Consider the following 22,664-nt stretch of genomic DNA (forward strand, 5'->3'; position numbering starts at 1 on the left):
GTGAAGACTGACGAATCCCAAGATCAGCAGGCAAGAACGAAGTAAGCTGCTAGCTAGCTCAAGTCCCCCAAAAATTGAGGTAAGATGAATAGGAGCCAGCTGCAGGATCCAGAGTGAGCAAAAGCCATGAGCCTTGATGGAATGTTCTCTTATATTAGATGCAGGCCACACACCTAAGGACACTCTCTTTCAACTGACTGGCTACTCACAGCAGGTCCCATCATGGATATGATCACATTATATCAAATCTCGTCATGGAAGGGATCACAACATCATACGACTGCCAAACCACTGAGAATCATAGTCTAGCCAAGCTGACATACAACCTTAACCATCACACCAATTACACCCAAGTGACAGTTTTGTAGCCTCTCTGAACCTCACTTTATTTGCAAAATGAAGATAATATTACCTGCCTAGTAGGCTTATTTGGAAAATTAAATGAAATTTTTTTTGTTCTGGGGTTAGACATTTGTCGTTAGCTGCTGTTGCGTTGATCCCTGACTCATGGTGACCCCAAGCACAACAGAATGTTGATCGTTGTGATCTATAGGGTTTTCATTAGCTGATTTTCAGGAATAAATAGCCAGGCCTTTCTTCCTAGTCCATCTTAGCCTGGAAGCTCTGCTGAAACCTGTTCAGCATCGTAGCAACATACAAGCCTCCACTGACAGATGAGGGGTGGCTGTGTTTGAGGTGAATTGACTGATGATCAAACCCAGGACTTACGTGCAAAGTGAGAATTCACAGGGTTGAACACTGAGTGAATTCATAAGAACAATTAGGGAGCCCAATAAGGAATTAACTTTCTAGAAAAGACCAAGTTATAATGGGGTGGGGGGAGAGTAGAAGAGACTGAACCATGCTTTCGATTTACTTCATGGAATGTTTGTGGGATTTACGCTGTCCATCAGGTAGTGTGCTGGGCATAAGCTGTTACGATGGACAAGCCGCCACCCCTGCCTTGGAGGCACCTACATGGAGCACAATTGCAATGCACCAGACCTCTAAAATCAGTCATCAGTGTCCAAATGAAAGCATGGGAGCAAAGCAGCAAGAGAGTACACCCGCTTAGTGGGAAAAGAATGTGCTGTTGGAAATGATAGAAGAGATTTATTGAGAGAAATCTGAAAAGGGTTTGACAAGTGGAAGCTAGAGTGGAGGAAAAGGGTAGCATTCTGTGAAGAAGGAAGAACTTAGATGGAGACACTAAAAGTGGAACAGTGGAAAGTTTACTTTCACTGGACCTTGGGATACATATAGCATGTTATGGTCTCATGGTAGTGGCTGGGAATTGTGTTGTCCCTAGAAAGTCAAGAGGCTGGATGGGAGAGAACAATGTTACTTCTCAACTCAGTATTGAAGGGCGGCATCTGACCTAGCTTATGCAGATCACATGTCCTCTTCTCTCCATGGCAGAGTGTGGTTCATGCAGTCTTTTTTTTTTTTTTTTTGTATTCATGCAGTCTTTCCGCTACCCATGGAAACTACCATTTTTAGATTCTTCCCAAACATCTAGAACTTTCTGAAGCTGAAACCAGCACCTTGCTCTTGACAGTCCCATAAAAAAATCTTTGCATGTATCATGCCAAAGAGGAACTGGGGCTCCCAGGGCCATAAAAGGCAATAATCAAGAAGTCTTTGGGGAAACTCATGGACGTGCTCTAAAACAGGAGAGGAACAGAAGGAACGCGTTGTTGTTAGGGTATCAAACCATCGTGCCTTAAATGTTAACTCAAAGCTGGGGTGGGAACAGTCGCATTCCTCAAGCAGTGTCTCACACAGTGGGGTAAAAAATGGATCCATTACAGAGAAATATATTCTCAAGGACTCCTAATATTAAATTATTTTTATTATACTGTTACTTAAACATACCCAAACAGAAAACTAGGTATACATTCTTAATGCTTAGAAATCTTATATAATTATAAAACAAAAATAAATATATAGATTAAATCAAAACTAAAAAAAGACAACCACATTGAAGTTAATAACATCAATTTAATGTGATACACTGTTGCTTCGCTCAGAATAAATCTCTACTCAGAGTGAACAGCAAGCCTGACTACTGAATGACACAATGCCAATTCTTTTGACTTCGAGATACCTGTATATGTTCCCACTACTTGTCTTTTTTTTTTCCCCCTTTAAACCCAGGATACAGAGAGCTGAGTTAATTACATCCCTTACATCATCCCAAACGATCTATAATTTGTCAGTATAAGAGCCTTCTCTTGTTTTATTCCATTTTATTTCACTCCTCCTTTCAATCCCATTGCATTCTCAGTCCCCTCCCATCTCCATAACGCTCACTTGAATGTGTGTGATATATGTCCTTGGACAGCTGGGTTTGTTTTGTTTTTTTTTTTTTGTAAAATACGTAATATTGTAGTTTGGTTTTAATTTACATAAATGATATTGAGCAATATACTTCACTCTGTTTCTTACTTTTTTTACTTACTGCCACGTTTTTATGAGCTACCCATGTTGCTGAGTGAACATCTAAATATTGGTCCTAACTGCATGCAATGTCATGCTATGTGTTGGCTACATTTAATCACCTAGTTTCCCAGTGATATACACTTAGATCGTCTTCAATTTCCAGCTGCTACAATTAAAGCAGTGGCAAACATTCTGACAGATTTATGTGAAAGTTTCTCTACACTATGTCTCCAGGAGTGGGATTGGTGATTACAACTATGTGGATATGTCAATAAGATTGTTCTCCAGGACAGAAAGGGCCACATGAACCAGAGACTTATATCATCCTGAGACCAGAAGAACTAGATGGCGTCCAGCCACAACCGATGACTGCCCTGACAGAGAACCCCTGAGGGAGCAGGAGAACAGTGGGATGCAGACCCCAAATTCTCATAAAAAGCCCAGACTTAATGGTCTAACTGAGACTAGAGGAATCCCGGTGGTCATGGTCCCCAAACCTTCTATTGTCCCAGGACAGGAACCATTCCCGAAGACAACTCATCAGACATGGAAGAGACTGGACAATGGGTTGGAGAGAGATGCTGATGAAGAATGAGCTACTTGTATCAGGTGGACACCTGAGACTGTGTTGGCATCTCCTGTCTGGAGGGGAGATAGCAGCGTAGAGAGGGTTAGAAACTGGCAAAATCATCACGAAAGGAGAGACTGGAAGGAGGGAGTGGGCTGACTCATTAGGGGGAGAGTAAGTGGGAGTATGGAGTAAGGTATGTATAAGCTTATATGTGACAGACTGACTTGATTTGTAAACTTTCACTTAAAGCACAATAAAAATTATTTAAAAAAAAAAAAAAAGTTTGATCTCCAGACTAGCTCAACCGGTTTACACTTCCAATACCACTGCATTAGCATTCTCTTCATAAGGAGCCCTGGTGGTATAATGGTTAAGTGCTAAGCTGCTAACTGAAAGGTTGGCAGTTAGGACTCAACTAGTGGGTCCACATGGGAGAAGAGCTGGTGATTTGCTCCCATGAAGTTTACAGCCTAGAAAACCCTATGGGGCAGTTCTACTCTGTCACATGGGGTCTCTATGAGTTGAAAATCAACTCAGCAATACCTAGGAACAACACGGCTTCTCTTCTCACTAAGTTGACAACTCTTAGTAGTGTCTGACTTTAAAAATGTTTTCCAACTTAGTAGGTGTAAAATATTATATCAGTGTTTTAATCGGCATTTTTCTAATTAATAGTGAAGCTGATGGTCTCTTCCAAACCTTAGCCAGTTTTCTTTTCCTTGCTGGGAATTTTCTCTCCATAACCTTTACCTATTGCTTTTCCTCTCTTGTTCATTTGCAGGAATTTCTTTATTTCATAGATTTAATTTCTTATTGGTGTTATATATTGAAAAATCATCTTCAAGTTTATAACCCATCTGTTAATTTTGCCTGTGATGACCACCACTGAATAGAAAGCTTTGACTTTGATGTAGTTCAGCCTATTAATTTTTCACCATGTTGTTTTTTCTTCTTAAGCCTTGTTTAAAAAGTGTTTTTCCAACTCAAGGTGACAAATATATTCTCATATTATTTTTACCCATTAGCTTAATGGTATGAGGTTTGCTCTAGCTTTTTTGTATACAACTTTTATCAGGTTAAGAAAATACTATTGTTAGTTTTTTTAAAGTTATTTTTAAATCATGTATAGATTTATACTTAATCAAAAGCTTTTTATGAATACCATTAAGCTAATAGTATAGCTTTTCACACACGAACATAGTGATTTACAGTGGATTTTCTGATGTTAAACTGCTCTTTCCTGGGATAAATTCTACTTAATTATAATCTTTTTATTTTGTTTGATTCATGGCTGTATTCAATTGTCGTTGTCGTTATTAGGTACTGTACAACACCTATGTACAACAGAATAAAACATTGCCCAGTCCTGCACCATCCTCACAATCATTGTTATCCTTGAATCCATTGTTGCAGCCACTGTGCCAATCCATCTTAATGAGGGCCTTCCTCTTTTTTGTTGACCCCATACTTTACCAAGCATGATAATATGTACAAAGTACATGTACAAAGTATGCGAGACGTAGTCTCACCATCCTTGCTTTAGGAGCATTCTGGTTGTACTTCTTCCAAGGCAGATTTGTTCGTTCTTTTGGAAGTCCATGGTATACTCAGTATTCTTCACCTATACCACACTCCAAAGGCGTTCGGTCTTCCTTATTCATTGTCCAGCTTTCACATGCATATGACGCAATTGAAAACATCATGGCTTGGGTCAGGCACACCTTAGCCTTCAAGGTGACATCTTTGCTTTTCAACACTTTAAAGAGGTCTTTTACAGCAGGTTTGCCCAATGCAATGCATCTTTTGATTTTTTTTGACTGTTGCTTTAATGGGTCTTGATTGAGGATCCAAGTAAAACGAAAGCCTTGACAAATTCAATCTTTTCTCCATTTATCATGATGTTGCTTATTGGTCCAGTTGTGAGGATTTTTGTTTTATGTTAAGGTATAATCCATACTGAAGGCTGTGGTCTCTGTTTTTCATCAGTTAAGTGCTTCAAATCCTCTTCACTTTCAGCAAGCAAGGTTGTGTCATCTGCATGATGCAGGTTGTTAATGAGTCGTCCTCCAATCCTGATGCCCCATTCTTCTTCATATAGTCCAGCTTCTCCAATTCTTTGCTCAGCATACAGATTGAATAGGTATAATGAAGGATACAACCCTGACCCACACCTTTCCTGACTTTAACCCACACAGTATCTGCTTGTTCTGTTCAAACGACCCCCTCTTGATCTATGTGTAGGTTCCTTATGAGCACAATTGAGTGTTGTGAAATTCCCATTCTTCGCAATGTTATCCATAATTTATTATGATCCACACAGTCGAATGCCTTTGCATAGTCAATAAAACACAGGTAAACATCTTTCTGGTGTTCTCTGCTTTCAGTTAGGTAATATTTTATCTAGAATTTTTGTTTCTGTATGCATAAGTGAAATGAGCCTATAATTTTTGTCCTTCTACTGTGCTTATCCAATTTTAGACTCATGGTAGTATTAGCCTCATGTAATGAGTTGGCCGCTTTTCTTTTTCTATTTTCTAGAACAACTTATATAATGTAGGGTTTATCTTTACTTGAACATTTCTCAGAATATGTCCATGTAAATGAGCAGACCTAGGGTTCTTTAAAGTCCCTGGGTAGCACTCATCTACTAACCTAACTGTTAGTGGTTCAAACTCATGGTGGCTTTGTGGAAGAAAGTCCTGGCAATCTACAACCATAAAAACCCTATGGAGAACACGGGATCACCATGAGTTGGAATCGACTCAACAGCAATGGATTTTTTAGGGTTCTTTGGAAGGAGCTGTTCAATTACCTTTGCAATATCTGTAATATATTTTATATCTTTTAAAAATGTGTGCCTTTTATCTAATTTTCAATTTTATTGATATATAGCTGTTCACAATATTCCTCACAACATTCTCTCTCTCTCTTTTTTTTAAACTCTGTTGCACCTTAATTTTCCACCCTTTAAATTATTCGTTCCCTCATTGGTTTAGTCGGTGCAGGGTAAAAAGCTCAGTGCTCCTCCCTGGGTTTGACCTTGCACGTTTGCTATCCCTTTCTGCCCCTCAGAGAACATGATGAGCCATCTTCTGCCTGGGCAAAGCTCTTTACCAAGTTCTATCTTTTGGTTCTAAGACCTCTCCCTTATCTTTGAGTGTGTGGTACTGGAAGAGGGGTTAGTAATGAGGTTGAGGAAGGGGAAGCAGTGAGGTGGGAAGGGTAGTAATGAGGTGAGGGAGAGGTAGCAATAAGGTGGGGAAGGGGTTGTAATGAGGTAGGAATGGTAGTAAGGTAGGTGGGGTAGTTATGAGGTGAGGGAAGGGTAGTAATGAGGTGGGGGAGGAGTAGCAATAAAGCAGGTATTGTAATGAGATGGGAGGGGTAGTAATAAGGTGGGAGGGGTAGTAATGAGGTGAGAGGGGTAGTAATGAGGTGGGAGAGGTTGTAATGAGGTGGGAGGTGTTGTAATGAGGTGAGGAGGGATAACAATGAGGTGGGAGAGGTAGTAATGAGGTGGGGGAGGGGTAGTAATGAGATGGGGAGGGGTAGTAATGAGATGAGGAGGGGTAGTAATGAAGTGGGAGAGGGTAGTAATGAGGTGAGGGGTTTAGTAATGAGGTAACAGAGAGGGCAGTAATGAGATAGCCAGCAGTATGATCTGCACCTGTCGTTCTTTCTTTCTAGCCTCAGCCAGGCAGCCCTGGGCTGGTGGTGGTCTCTGTCAAGGTGGAGAAGAAAAAGGTGCCTGATGCCCTGATCCCCATCTCTGATGGGCAGTCTTCCTTGCTCCAGCAAACAGGCAACTTTCTCTCACCTCTGTGATGTGTCCAGGCTGGGCTTAGGAGGGGGAATCTGCTGCCTGTACTCCTTCACCGTCTTGTCCGCCTTCTCTTTACAGGAGCCACGTCCCAGTCTTGATGCCATTTGCCCTTCCCTTAGTGTGTGCACATCAGTTGCCATGTTGACACCGTTGTTAGTTTCTCATTAGTTTGTACTACTTGTTGCCAAGGTTATTATAAAGACTAATGCAAATACAGGCATTGTAAGTCCCATCAAAGAACTTTTGGTTATGAGGTGGCTGACTCAATAATCCAGATTATGCGTCTCTTTTTTTTTAAGTATTTTTAATGGTTGATATCAAAATGAAAGCATAAAACTGAAAAATTCCCTACTGTTCTGTTGATCCCAGTTTGAGAAGCACTGTTCTTAAAGGACTTCTATTTGCCCACATGCTTTGCTCTATTTATTTTTAATATTAATCCTTGATAATAACGCATGCTAACATGAGGAAGTCAGAATATTCTACCAGTTAAAAAAGTGAGGGAATGTCTTTCAGACAGAGGAAGCAACCCTTGCAAAGACATGAAGGCAGAAGAGAGTAGGGGACCACCATAAGGCATATGGAGTGGAGAGTTTCCAGAACACATGTACGTACATGAAGAGTGGGCAGTAAGGGTAGGAAGGGTGCTGGGAGTGAATTGTGTAAGGACGTGGGGAGAAGGCAGTAATGAAGAGGATACAGAAGAGGGTGAGGGCTGCACAAAGGCCACCGCACGGCTAGTTAAGAGCCATTTGGGTAGGGTGGTGAGGAAAGGAGGTCAGTCTACAGTGGAATTGAGGAGTAGTTGTGATGAAGGGGGGAGTCCCTGGGTGATACAAATGGTTAACGCACTTGGCTGCTAACTGAAAGGTTGGAGGTTCAAGTCTACCCAGAGGTGCCTTGGAATAAAGGCCTGACAATCTACTTTCAAAAACTCAGCCTTTGAAAACCTTATGGAGCACAATTCTACTCTGACCCACATGGGGTCACCATGAGTCGGAATCAATTTGACGGCAACTGGTTTGTGGTGAAGAGAAACGCATAAGTGTAAAGCATACCGTGAACAGTCATTCCTGCATCGAGCCCATTCCATGAGCGTGTGCTAAGTGCTGCAACTGCAGCGGGAAAGAAACAGATGGCGTTGGCCTTCATGGAGTTTATGCGCTGATGATGGGGGATGGACAGTGCATACTCAAACAGTACAGTAATGTAATAATTTCCAAATAATGTGAAGTTTTGAGAAGGAAATAAGAAGAATGGTGTGATTAAAAGTAACTGGAGGGGAGGGAGAGGGACTCTGGTGGCATAGTAGTTAAGAGCTACGGCTACTAACCAAAAGGCCGGCAGTTCAAATCCACGAGGCACTCCTTGAAAACCATATGGGGCAGTTCTACTCTGTCCTATAAGGTCACTATGAGTCAGAATTGACTTGACAGCAATGGATTTGTTGTTGTTGTTTTGTGGGAGTGGGGGTCCTTTAAATAGGGAACTCAAGGAAGCTGCTCTGAGGATGTGAAGCTATTACCTGAAGATGGAGAAGGAGTTGGCCAGAGGAAAGCTTGGGACAGCGCTTTTGAGGCAGAGGAAACAGCAAATGCAAGGCCTGAGATGGGAAATTGCTGGGTGTGGTAAAGGGAAAGCAAGGAGGCCAGAGAGACTGGAGAGAAGTGATGGAGGAGAAGGGGCTGGTGGCCACCTTGTCTAGGAGGGGAGGCTCCAGATTCATTCTAGGAGTGTTGGGAAGCTGTGGGAGGGCTTCAAGTCAGGGAGGAATGGGACCTAATCGCGTTTTAAAATCCCTTTAGCTACTGTTATGGATTGAACTGTATCCCCCAAAAATATGCGTTATAAATTCTAACCCCTATACCTGTGGTTAGAACCTTATTTGGGGATGGGTTTTCTTTGTTATGTTAATGAGATAGAATTAGAGTGGGGTATGTCTTCAATCAGTCTCTTTGAGATATAAAAGAAATTAAACAAGCCAGCAAAAGAAACAGAAATGGGGGAAGACAGATGCTATGCCACATGAAGATCACCAAAGAGTCAAGGAATAGAAGCTGAAGAGGCTAGGACCTTCACCCATAGCGGACAGAGAGAGAAGCCTTCCCCTAGAGCTGGCACCCTGATTTCTAACTTATAGCCTCCTAGCTATGAGAAAATAAATTTCTGTTTTTTAAAGCCATCCACTTGAGGTATTATTTTATAGCAGCACTAGATAAGCAAGACAGCTAAGATGTGGAATATAGGTCATAGGGTGAGAGCAGAAGCAGGGATCCAGTTTGGATGCTATTGAGGTGACCCCGGGTGAGCTGCTGGGCTGTTATAATGGAGGGAGAGAGAAGTGGACAGATTGGAGAGGCCTTCTGGAGACTGAGCTGACGAGGCTTGTAGGTGGATGGGACTTGAGTGGGGTCGAAAAGGTAAGGGAGACATCAAGGATGACACTGTAATTTTTAGGTTAAGCAACTGGGTAGTTGGTGATGTATTTACTGGGATGGGAAGACAAAGGGTGGTCAGAAGGTTCTGTTAGTGGTAAGGAGGAGAAAGAAGATTTTAAAGAAGGGAAAGATTTTCAACTCTGAAGGAAGATTGAGTTTGCTTGCAGTAGAGGGAAAAAAACTACTGGATAGGAAGAGTTGAGTAGGCAAGTGTGAGAAGGAGCAGCTGATGGTGAGAGACGAGGAGAGTGGATGAAGGGAGGAGTGATTGTCAGAAGAGGACACTGCCTTCTTAGAGACAGAGAAAGAAAAGGAGGAAACTTGAAGTATTGCAGACTAAAATTAGACCATCTCCATCTTCCTTCTGCCATTTGATAGTGGAGCGAGGGGATGGTGTGGGTGTGGGATTGCTTCTCTAAATTATTTTAAACTGTTTGGCTGATTTAGTAACCTGAGACTGTTTTCCCATAATTAACTTATATGCTACCTACCCGTATGTACCTGTTGCCATCAAGCTGATTGGAACACATAGCGACCCTATAGGACAAAGTAGAACTGCCCCCTAGAGTTTCCAAGGAGCAGCTGGTGGATTCAAACTGCAATCTTTTGCTTAGCAGCTGAGCTCTTAACCACTGCATCATCAGGGTTCCATATGCTACCTAAACCAAAACCAAACCAACCTCTTGCCGTGGAGTTGATTCCAACTCATAGCGACCCTATAGGACAGAGTAGAAGTGCCCCATAGAGTTTCCAAGGAGGGCCTGGTAGAGTTGAACTGTCAACCTCTTGGTTAGCAGCCACAGCTCTTAACCACTGGGCCACCAGGTTTTCCTGATACCGAAGTAGCTCTTATTTATTTATTTTTAAAGTATAATCTTATATACATTAAACATTTATTAACTGCTTACTATAGACAGGAGCCCTGGTGGTGCAGTAGTAGGAGCTCAGCTGCTATCCAGAAGGTTGGTAGTTCGAATCTACCAGCCATTCCTTGGAAACCCTAGGAGGCAGTTCTACTGTGTCCTATAGGGTTGCTATGAGTCAGAGTCAATTTGATGGCAATGGGTTTGGTACTATAGAAAAAAAAGAACCTGCAGGCTTGAGAGTGCAAACATAGTTGAGGCATTATTATTTCCCTCAAGGAAGTCACAGTCTAGTCCAAAGGGTGAGTCTCTAATAGTAGAATTGAAAACTTTATGACGACCAGGCAGAATAAAATAAATTCTAGGAAGGAATTGCAAGCAACAACTACAGGAAAGAGAAGTAAAATATAATTCCAATTGTTGGAGGACGCCATGAATCAGAGAAGGCTTCATGGATAAGAGAACATAATGGACGACTGGGATTTGCCTCAAGGTGAAGGAGGGAGAGGGCGTTCTAAAGGGGAAGCAAGGCGAGCAAAAGCTGACTTCTTGTGCCATTTGTACTGAACACAGTTGCGGAGGGGGATCTGTGTGAGATTTGAAGCAGAAAAGTCTGGAAAACCATGAGTTCTGCCTTAGAGAAGTTGTTGTTAGGAGCCGTCAACTCAATTCTGACTCATAGTGACCCTATAGGACAGAGTAGAACTGCCCCATAGCGTTTCCTAGGCGGTAATGTTTATGGAGCAGATCACCAGGTCTCTCTCCTGTGGAGCTGCTGGGTGAGTTCGAAGAGCAGACCCTTCAGTTAGCAGCTGAGGACTTAACCATTGGACCACCAGGGCTCCCTGACTTAAAAAGAAACCATGCCAATTAGCATCAAAGCAAAGGGTCTGATGGGGCATCTTCTGTTGGGGGATACTTTGGGGCTTCTTACTGCTGGCCCACACCCCTTCTTCCAGATAAGGAAGGCCCTGCTGCCATGAGCACTGCAAGCATTGAAGGAGTTCGTGTCCGCACAGGACTTGAGGCTTTCCAAAGCACAAGGGGGACTGCTGTTAGGACTATTTTCATTATTGTTACCATCATAATTGGCATTTCACACACTGCCTGCTAGCTCCTTCTGGTGTTTAGCAGCTTGGAAATGTTCTGCCTGTGATTTCTTCATCTATGCAGAGCCACTTACTCCGGGCTCCCCTCCTCCCTTTTACCTTTGTTTCTTTCTCCTACAAGACAGCTCGAAACCACAAACTTCATTTATTACTATTATTATTTTTAGCACAAAATAGTGACAAGCGTATATTCAAATACTCTAACAAAGAAAGGCATTGTGTGGCTGAATGAAGGGCTGTTAAAGAATTAAATAAAGCCCCACGCTCCTAAATTTTAAATCTGTCCCTCCCCTCAAGAAAAAACACTTGAGCAATTTTTTGTGTGTGTGAACAATTCTACTTGTTCACGGGTTAGGAAGGGCTTTAAAGAGAACACAATGCTCCCTTTTTTGCATATGCCAAACATTTTCACCCAGAGCAAAATAAGTTGCTGTTTTAAACAAATTGATTTTTCTGGAGGATGCTGTAAGATACCCTGGAGCAAAATTGTGTGAACATGCGAAGCTGGTCTTTGGTGCTTTCTTGCTTCTTCTTCCCTGTCCTAGGGTGGTGTCTCTACACACCGCCCCATCCTACTGAGAGCTTAGATCTGCCATGGGGAGAAGTAAGAGCCTGGGAGCCTATAACCGGGTGTCTGACTGTGAGCAAGTTCCTTCCTCTATTTGAGACATAAAATGAGGGTATCAGCCCATAAAGGATTAAAAACTCAAATGACCTCAGGACTGGGCAGGTCATGTATATGCTGAAGCAGGCCTCCTGAAAGACACTAGGGAGTGGTGGGAACGGGGGCTGACTGGACAAAGCCTGTCCTGACCAAGGGGCAGGCACTAGTCAGCTCCAGCCGATTGCTGCCATGACATAGTGCAAGCCCAATATTGCCAAAACTTCTGATTTTTAAAGAAATCCAAAAACTTGAAATTCATGTGAAAATTTCATATTTAAACTATTCTTCAAATACATGTGCAGGGTTAATTTGGTCTGCAGGCAGGCAGCTTGTGACCTCTGGATCATGTGATGTGTACGTCCCTTCTAGTTCTAACAATAGTTGGTGGAGGATCAAGGTTCTACTCTGTCTACTCAGTGTCTAACAGCACTCTCTTAAAGGAAGCCCAAAGAGTGAGACTCTGATGGTGGAGGTGAAAGCTTAAGGACGGGCCATTGGGAAGTTATCCACAGCAAAAAATCTACCAGGGTCTACCCCCACTACCCATTATGAGACCAGGCAAGCTTGTACTCTGCCCACGCATAGGGCCGGCACTATTTGCATGGTTTGCTTCTAGTAGGAAGTGAGCTCAGTCATTGCAGTCAAACCCAGATGCAAAGCTGATCTTGTGTCCCAAGCAACCTTTTAAAATTAAAATAATTACCTGAGCTAGATAGGCACTCCTTTAGTGGTCATGGGGTGGGAAGTTTGTAGGGATCTGAGTTAAAGGGAAGAGGAAGAAACCATGGAGACAGTCTTCCACCATGTGATCACCCACCCCTGTAATATCTTCCTTCTTCCTCCCTACTCCAAACACATTCACCCTTTAATATACTACCCCAAACTCATCTTACATTGGTACCTAGGCATTCCATCAATATACCCAGTTGATAACCTCCCCCATTAAAATGCTTCAGGCCAAAGAGACCTCTCCCATGGCCTGTAGAACTTTGAATCCTACCAGAATATGGCATTTGAGGAAAATTTTGGCCCCATCTAAAGCACTTCTTGAGGCCCTTTATCCATCCAAGAATAATTGCCAGGTTTCTTAACTTTCACAACAAAATATCAACTTCGTCCTATCTGCAGGTTTGATATATAAAGCATATGGATTGCTCTTTATTCAACATTTTAGCATTTGCCAGATCTCAATGCTAAACTGACTGCTGTGAGTTCTCAACAGAAGTGTAGTTGAGATAACTGATAGATTTTAAAAGTTAGAACAAAGTGTATGCCAATCATTTATTGCTTAATGTTTATTAAATTCTCTCCCCGACTCCTGTTGGGTTATTCAGAAAGCTATCTTCCTGGGCCGTATTAACTTTGTTCCCTGCAGAAATATCTTCACTGAGCTGTTTTGGCTATCATGCCTATGACTTTTATGGAGGGCCATTTTAAGAATCAGCCAAATGAAGAACATTTCCACATTTTCTCTAAAAACTGTTGTGGAAGATATTGTCCATTATGTTGTTCAATGTTCCTGATAGAATGACCCATGTTATAAATTCCTCTTAGAATTTCATATCAGGAAAATGTTTGCTTCTCTTGGCAAAATAGGATGCTTCCTCTTAAGTGATCATGATGATCATAATATTCCCTTTCTTTCCTTCCTTGCCTTGGCTGCTGGGAATCTTGAGGCCTACCTTTACACTGGTGGCCACAATCATATAATTACACACTTGGGTCATAATTATCTTTCTGTTTCATTTTCTTCTTTTCTGCATATATGTATTTTATTGTATGTTGATTAAGATAGTTTGGAATTAAGCAGTGCATAAATTATACATATGTTTTGTGCTAATATGAAAACATGCATTATATCATTTTCTGATTGTTTTCAAATAACTTCATTTGTATCTCTTTAATCTTCTCAGCTGGAATTGTGATTTTAAAAAATCTTTGAATTTCATTTAACACAGAGCTCTACACCCAGTTGCTGGTGGTGTAATTATGTGCCATCGAGTCAGTCCCTACTTATAGCAACTTCATGTACAACAGAACAAAAACACTAACTGATCCTGCACCATCCTCATAATCATTGCTGTGCTTGAGCCCATTGTTGCAGCCACTGTGTCAATCCATCTCATTGAGGGTCTTCCTTTTTTTCACTGACCCTCTACTCTACCAAGCATTATGTCCTTCTCCAGAGGCTGGTCCCTCCTAATAACCTGCCCAAAGTATTTACGATGAAGTCTCACCATCCTTTCTTCTAAGGAGCATTCTGGCTGTACTTCTTCCAAGGCATATTTCATTCTTCTGGAAGTCCATGGTACATTCAATATTCTTCACCAATATCATAATTCAAAGGCATCAATTCTTCTTTGGTCTTCCTTATTCATTGCCCAACTTTCACATCATGTGAGGCAATTGAAAATATCATGGCTCGGGTCAGAGGCACCTTACTTCTCAAAGTGACATCTTTCCTTTTCAACACTTGAAAGAGGTCTTTTGCTGTAGATTTGCCCAGTACAATATATTGTTTGATTTCTTGACTGCTGCTTCCATGGTGTTGATTGTGGATCCAGGTAAAATGAAATCCTATTTCATTCAAGATTTTCTCTGCTTATCATGATGTTGCTTATTGGTCCAGTTGTAAAAATTTTCGATTTCTTTATGTTGAGATGTAACCTGTACTGAAGATTGTAGTCCTTGAGCTTCAAGTCCTCTTCACTTTCAGCAAGCAAAATTGTGTCATTTGCATATCACAGGTTGTTAATGTGTCTTCTTCCAATCCTGATGCCACATTCTGCTTCCTATAGTCCAGCTTCTCAGATTATTTGCTCAGTATACAGATTGAATAAGTATGGTGAAGGGATACAACCCTGACCCACACCTTCCCTGATTTTAAACCACACAGCATCCCTTGTTCTGTTCAAAAGATTGCCTCTTGGTCTATATATAGGTTCCACACAAGCACGGTTTAAGTGGTGTGACATTCCCATTCCCTGCAATGTTATCCATAATTTGTTATGATCAACAGAGTTAAATGCCTTTGCATAGTCAATAAAACATAGGTAAACATCTTTTTGATATTCTCTGCTTTCAGCAAAGATCCATCTGACATTACCAATGATATCCCTAGCTCCACATCCTCTTCTGAATCTGGCTTGAATTTCTGGCAGTTCCCTGTTGATGGACTGCTGCAAACTTTTTTGAACTATCTTCAGCAATATTTTACAGCCAGTTAGCACTCAATAAATACTTGTTAATTTGTTCACTTCACCATTGACTAGTGGCTCATTCCCAAGACACTGAGAGAAGAAAAAAAGCCTAAGGCATGTAAATAATGAAAGTTTATTCCTAAATATGAAGTATGAGAAAGGACAGGTAATGTAAATGAACAGGGCATCTGACATGGAAGGTAGAAGTTTGACTTAATCAAGGCCTGAATTCCAGTAGAAATTCCTAATGTGCAAGGTCACTTCAAGACCAGAAAATGGACTCTCCCTGTTTTAAGATTTTCTGTATTCAGCAAAAGGTTCCTGGAGTGTACAGTTTGTGCTCAGCTGGTAAATGAAATGTTGGCCATTCAAACCCACCCAGCGCCACCGCAGAAGAACAGGCCCAGTGACCTGCTTCCATAAAGATTTCAGCCAAGAAAACCCTAAGGAGCAGTTCTACTCTGTAACACATTGGGTCTCCATGAGTCAGTAGTGACTCAACAGTGCAAGACAACAATATTTATCAACCATGCATTGAACATTTACTCTTTGCCTGGTACCACTCCAGGTGGGGGAAGACAAAGATGATGGGGAATGGTTTAGCTTGGGGGTTTGCATAGAAAAGAAGGAAGATCTTGAGCCACAGTTCACAGAATGACCCCAAGACATTGTCACCTGTCCCTTGTTGTTGCCCAGTTTTGTGGAATTGGGTAAGGGGTGCAGAGAAATGGTGACAATGAAGAAGCACATTTTGGTCTATTGTATAACTTAAGTCCTTCACACAGCTCAGTCTTTCTTCATCTTTCAACTGTTGGACCATGTCTTAGGCTGGGTTCTCTAGAGAACCAAAACCAGTAAAACATACAAATATATTTAGAAAGAGATTTATATCAAGCAAACGGCTCATGCAGTTGTAGAGGCTAGAATGACCCAAGTCCGTGGATCAGGACAGAGACTTCTCTTGATTCACGAAGCCACAGGGGCTGGCCAGCCCAAGATCAGCAGGTTGGAAAGCAGGGCTCTTGCTCACAGGCTGTGAAGATCGACAAATCCCAAAGCTGGCAGATAAGCTGATACCTCAAGGCCCAAGAACTGGAGGTCAGGTAGCAGGAGACAGCCACAGGATCTAGAGTGAGCAAAAAAGCCAGGAAGTTTTCTTATATTCTGATACAGTCCACACCCCCAAGAAAACTCTCTTTCAACTGACTGGCTACTCACAGCAAATTTGATCAAGGGAGTGATCACATATAAGCACTGAGAATCATGGCCCAGCCAAGATGACACACAATCTTAACCATCACAGACCACTAAGTCCAACACCACCATGTTCTTGACTCTTTTGGCCCCAAGCATGATCTGGCTGATCTGAATGTGTGGTGCAGCTCACACCAGGGATAGAGAAATGCATACTTGCTTTCAGTTGGGGATTATGACAAGGTGGCATTGATTAAATTTATAACAAACTGTGACCAGCTACCTCAAAGCTAAACAGTCTGCATTGCCAAGGGAGGAATGACATGTTGTTAGACAATGTGTCTGTTGGTGTACTTTTACATAAATTGTTTACTGACCCTGGGGGCAACATGACTACTTAGTAGCTAACACACCCCCCAATTTGTGGTAACAATCTCTTAGAACATACATACTATTAACACACTAGGCAATACATGTCTCTGTACTCTGGCTTTTTCAGTAATAATATTCTTGGGAAAATAGCAAATCATGGTCACGATTTATTTCAAAGGGTGTTAGTAATTTAGCATGCATCTGTGAAATGTTACTTAATCCTGGGTGGTCTGTGTGCATAATTACGTTTTAATTTGCACATGATTGCTGACTCTCATATCACTTAAACAATCAGGATGCACCAAATGACTGGCTGTTGTCTTATAACATTTTGTTTTCCCCTTTGGAGCTATTGGAAAGAGGCCATCACATCCCACAACCATCTGCAGTACTGCATGTGTATTGCTGAATATTGAATAGATATTATGAGTATTGAATTTGGCATCACTTCTGTAGCCATATTTTTATGTATTTTTCATTGCCTATTGAAAAGAAGGATGAAAATGATTAAAAAGTTCTCTGGGTTCTGCAGAACGACCCTTGCATTTCTAGACCCCTATCTTACTTGCTTTGTTTTGTTTTCTCCCTCCTCCTATAGTAATGTCTTATCTTTGTATAGAGCACATCTTTTAAAAGCATTGTCCAATAAAGTGCTGTGTTTGGTCCTCATGTTCACTTTGTGAGATGAATGAGCCGGGCCTTGTCAAGCATCCATCTTACATATGATTAAACTGAGGCACAGAGGGTTGGCGACTTGTCTGCCCTAATATCACTGTTCTTCGGTGATTGTATTGAGGAGGCCGGATTCCTGATTCCTACCTCCAGACACTTTTCACTCAATAGTACTGCCTTCAAACTAGAGGCTGATATAGTGGGAGATAATCCCTAACACAATTTAGGAACAGGGAGCCTATCTCCAGGATGCCAAGAGTGATTATGTTATCAGGTATGGGTGCCAGGTTTCTACCTTCAAAGAGGCCCGTTCACAGGTGAGAGGCCAGGAGTGTGCAGCAACTCCTTCTGGGTCCCCTTGGTGCATCCTCCCCCTTTAGAAATAGAAGAATCATCCCATACTCCTTTACCTCACCCCTCGCCCAATGGATTGCTTAATTCTGTTACCATTTCCGATAGTGCCCCCACTTCCCAATTGTTATTGCCCTAGGTCAGACCCCTGTGCTCCCTTATAGACCATTGCCACATCCTAGCCAGTCTCCAAGTATCCACTCTCCCCTGCCCCACCCTGACTGCCAGCCCCACTCCTTCCTCCACAGCGGTTTAAGAATAGTATAGGACGAAAGTATGACCATGTCATTCCTCTGCTTAAACCACTTCAGTGACTTCTCCTTGCTTACAAAAACAGGCTGAGCACCTTTCATGACCTGGCCTCCGGATGTTTCTCCTAATGAATTTCCCGTGACTCCCTGCCTCTACCCTTAAATTTTAGTAATACCAAATTGCCTAGTTCTGTGCTTCCTTGATTTTGCATATACTGTTCCCTGGATTTGCAATGCTATCTTCTCCATCACCTCCCTACACACACACACACATATACACCGCCATGCACACTTATTCCCATATGGAAGAGCCCTGGTGTTGCAATGGTTCAAGCACTCAGCTGCTAACCGAAAGGTCAGCAGTTCCAACTCACCAGCTGCTCCTTGGGAGAACCATGTGGCAATCTGCTTCCGTAAAGATTTGCAGCCTTGAAACCCCTATGGGGCAGTTCTACTCTGTCCTATAGGGTCACTATGAGTTGGAATCCACTCGATGGTGATTTTTTTTTGTTGTTGTTGTTTTTTTTAATGCCCACACAGTCTCACACACTTTGGCTATCTCTTGTGGATTGGGGCGGAGGTGGGGATGGTGGGATATTCAAGACTCAGTTCAGAGATCTCCTCCTCTGGGTTGCTCTTTCTCATTCCTCTGGGCTGGGTTAAAGGCCTCATTCACTTTGCTGCTTGAGTATCCTTAATAGTTGCCATAGTACTGGATTGGAATTACCAGGTCAGCTTCTCTGTCTCCTCCGATTATGACTTATTTGATAGCAGGGACAGGGTTTTATTAATCTTCATAGCTAATGCTTAACAGTACCTAACACAGATTAGGTTCTCAATAAATGTTTATCAAACTGAATTGAAGTGAATTGGGCACAAAAATTCCATTTTCGTCCTGTGGCAATAGAGTCCACACCTTAGATAGCTCATTTCTTTAGCCTGTGCTATGAGGCTTTCCTGGCCAATAACTTACGAGTACATCTCTCTCCTCCATTTAATACGAAGGATTTTGCTGAAGCCTAGAGCAAACCCACTTGTAACCTACCTTCATGAGCAAAAGACTACCCAGAGAACAAAAGACTGCATCAGTAAAAAATTCAGTTTTTATCCCCAGTGTCAGTCTTGGGGAAGATTAAAAAAGAAAAAACTAGCTGAAAGACAAAAATATATAAGGAGGGTCACTGCACTGCTGAGCATCTTCTTCTACTCCCCCTGGGGTAAGAGCTCCTCACCCCATGGGCCATTCAGGGCCTTGTGCTTTTGCACAGCAAGTAAGCGAGGAAGGTTGCTGCTGAGGGTATTAATTCTTACATTGCTGTGCCCTCCCTACGAGGACACTTAGAAGAATGTATTCAGTGTTTTTGCCTGGATACTTCTCCTGGATAACTCATTTATTTTCATCTTATGGACAGTGCAAACTATGAATTGATTGTGTTTCTGTCTTCAATTTGGCTGCTAAGAAGCTTGAAATCAAACTGTGATTGGCCACTTGCTAGTACATAAGACCTTGTTATTTTTGTTAGGTCCTGTCAAGTTGGTTCTGACTCATACAGACCCTATGTACAACAGAATGAAACACTGCCTGGTCCTGCACCATCCTCATAATCATTGTTATGCTTGAGCCCATTATTGGCTTTGATTGTGGATCCAAGTAAAATGAAATCCTAGACAACTTCAATCTTTTCTCCACTTAACATAAGACCTTAGAGCATGAATTTTTTGTACTGACATCACCTCTAGATTCATCTTTTCTCCTATTTTATTTTCCTTTGATCAATTTTCCCTAGCTTCATACATTTTATTTTGTTCTATTGTTTGACTCCTTATCAGGCTCTCCCTTCAAAAAAGGTATTTATCTATGCAGTACCTTGTGACCCATGGTGCTGTTGTAGTTGGGTGCTGTTGAGTCAATTTTCAACTCATAGTGACCCCATGTGACAGAGTAGAACTGCCCCACAGGGTTTTCTTGGCTGTAATCTTTATGGAAGCAGATTGCCAGGACTTTTCTCCCATGGGACTACTGGGTGGGTTTGAACTACCAACCTTTCAGTTAGCAGCCTATTTATTCATTAATTCAATATGTATTTGTTGAGTGTATACTACCTACCATGCACTGCTCTAGTCACTGGGGATATTGCGGTAAACTGAAAAAAAAATTCTGGTACTCACTAAACTTACATTCTTGTGGGGGTCGTCAGATTCTATGGAAAAAAATAAGCAAGGTAAGGGGAGTAGGAAGTTAAATAAAATGGCTATGGAAAGTTTCTCTGACAGGGGACATTTGAGCAGAGATCTAAATAAAAGTGAGAGAGAGAACTATGTGATAATGTAGGAGAAGAGCATTCTAGGTTGAAGGAACAGCAAGTTTAAATTCCCAAGGAGAGAAGTCCCTGGTGGCCAGTGTAGCTGGTGTGGAATAAGCCAGGGGGTCCTGCATAAGTTTGGAAAGCTACCTGGAGACAAGAGCAAGAAAGGTCTTGCAGGCCATTAGGAGATCTCTGATTTTTACTTTGCATGAGCTAGAAAGCCACTAGAGTTTGAAATAGAGATGTAATATGATCTGATTTGGGATTTAAAAGAATAACACAGGCTGCTACGTAGAAAAGAGAGGCAAGGGTGGTACAGAGACACCAGTGAAACGAAAGATGCCAGTGGCTTGGACCAGGGTATGTGTAATGTAGGTAGAGAAGTGATTGGGTTCTGGATACATTTTGAAGGTAAAGTTGGTAGAATTGACTGACAGATTAGATGTGTGGTATGAGGAAAAAGAGGAGTCTAGAATGACTGTAAGACTTTTGGACTGAATAACATGAAGAAAATACTTCATTAATAAAACTCCCTATTCCCGTAAGAAAGAGTGGGAGTTAAAAGATGAGCAAAATGAGAAAAATCGATTCTTCTGTTTTGAAAAAAAAAAAAAATTTACGATGAAAACATGCAGGAATTGTGCCTATAATTTAGTTCTATGGGTGATTGGTTGTGAGATAGACTTGAGATGAGGTGTTTTTTAGAGTATTTCAACCTATGGAGGAGGGATCCTGTTAAAATGTGGGAAATGATTCAATGACATTCTAACCTCAGCTGGAGGAGGGCTTTGATACCCAATTTTCCCTTCCCCCAACAGTCCAGTGTGCATGCCGTGTGATCTGCAACCAACTAGGTTCAAGGCTAGTTTTTCCTCTTCTCCTAGCCTTGATGTTGAGATCCAAGCAGTAGCACTTTGCTACTTACTTTTATGCTAAGAACTAGCTGAGGCCCTAGGCACGAGAGCCCATTCATCATGAAGCCACCTGAAGAAGAGTTGGTCCAAGTGGGTTTTTGGGTCCTAATTTTTGTTTTTTAACACTTGAATCAGGATCCCTTGTGGTATAGTGGAGGAACCCACCAGCAGCTGCACAGGAAAAAGATGTGGCAGTTTGCGTCCATAATGATTACAACCCTGCAAATAGTACAGGCAGTTCTGCTCTATCCTATAGAATCACTGAGCAGAATCAACTGAACAGCAACTTTTTTTTTTTTAATTTAAATACATGAATAAGAGGGATGCTACAATATCCTGAGGAAGGAGACTAGACATCCTCTGGAAGTCACTGAGGTGGGGAACCTCATACCCTGCCCAGGAGTGTCATGACTGCTTGGTGTTAATGACTGAGAGGCCGTATGTAATCCATTCTCCTGTCCAAATGGGCCAGAGGAGTTGTGAGGCATCTCTTCCAGCAGAACACTGCAGAAAAGAAAGTTTGTTCTTGCTCTCTCTGCCTCAGCCTGAGAAGAACTCAGCATGAAGGTCTGAGGGACCCTACTAAATGGTCTACACTCCCTTCTCCATATGAGACTGACTCACAGGCACCCGGCAGCATAAGTTATGATTCTTCCCAGAGGAGCAATTAGATGCTCATATGCAGCCTAAGAAGTAATGGAGGAACTCTGAAAAGCCATGAGTCCCTTCTAAGGTTCACTAGCATGGGGGCGGAGAGAAGGAGCTTGTCTCCACTGGGCAATGATGCTCATTTCCCCCTCATTATATTCAGCATCTCCTTCTCTGCAGAACGGCATCTGATGGTGATCGTGAGGCCACATGTACAGATAAGGAGGCTGAGCAAAGAGATCTAATCCAAAGTCACAGCCGAGACACACTTTAGACAATGAAAAGGAGTCTGGATGACATTAGATTTGACATTTCCCCCTTAGTAGAAGATTTCTTCTTGAAGCCACACAGGAGTTCATCCAATAGTTAATTATCTAGGCACTGATTAGCTGATACCTGGATTCTTCCCTCCCCTAAAGATGAACCTATCATGAAAATACAAATGTATTACCACTCACTCATTCTCACCCAGACATGATTATTCAGGCTGTGGATTACCCAAGACTTCTCATTTTTTTCTGTTTTTACTCTCTGTCTTTTGATGATTTTATAAATCAGCCCCATCTCCCTTCACCACGGGTGGGTATGAGTAGAAAGAAGAGGTACAGCATAACATAGTCTATGCATCTGTGAGTTAGGAGAAAAGCTTTCGTATGGGAGGAATCTAAATGGCTTAAAAATGATATTGGATTCTCTTTAAGTTTTAATTATCCATGTTATCTCTGCTTTCATTATTATGGATCCCTGAACATCGGCAGTAATGGCTGCACAGATGACAACTGCACCCTGTAATAACAATGTCTGCTCTGTAATCGTATTCCAGCATGCTATTTATCAGGGACCATT

This window comes from Loxodonta africana, chromosome 25 (genome assembly GCF_030014295.1).
Source record: "Loxodonta africana isolate mLoxAfr1 chromosome 25, mLoxAfr1.hap2, whole genome shotgun sequence".
NCBI lineage: Eukaryota > Metazoa > Chordata > Mammalia > Proboscidea > Elephantidae > Loxodonta > Loxodonta africana.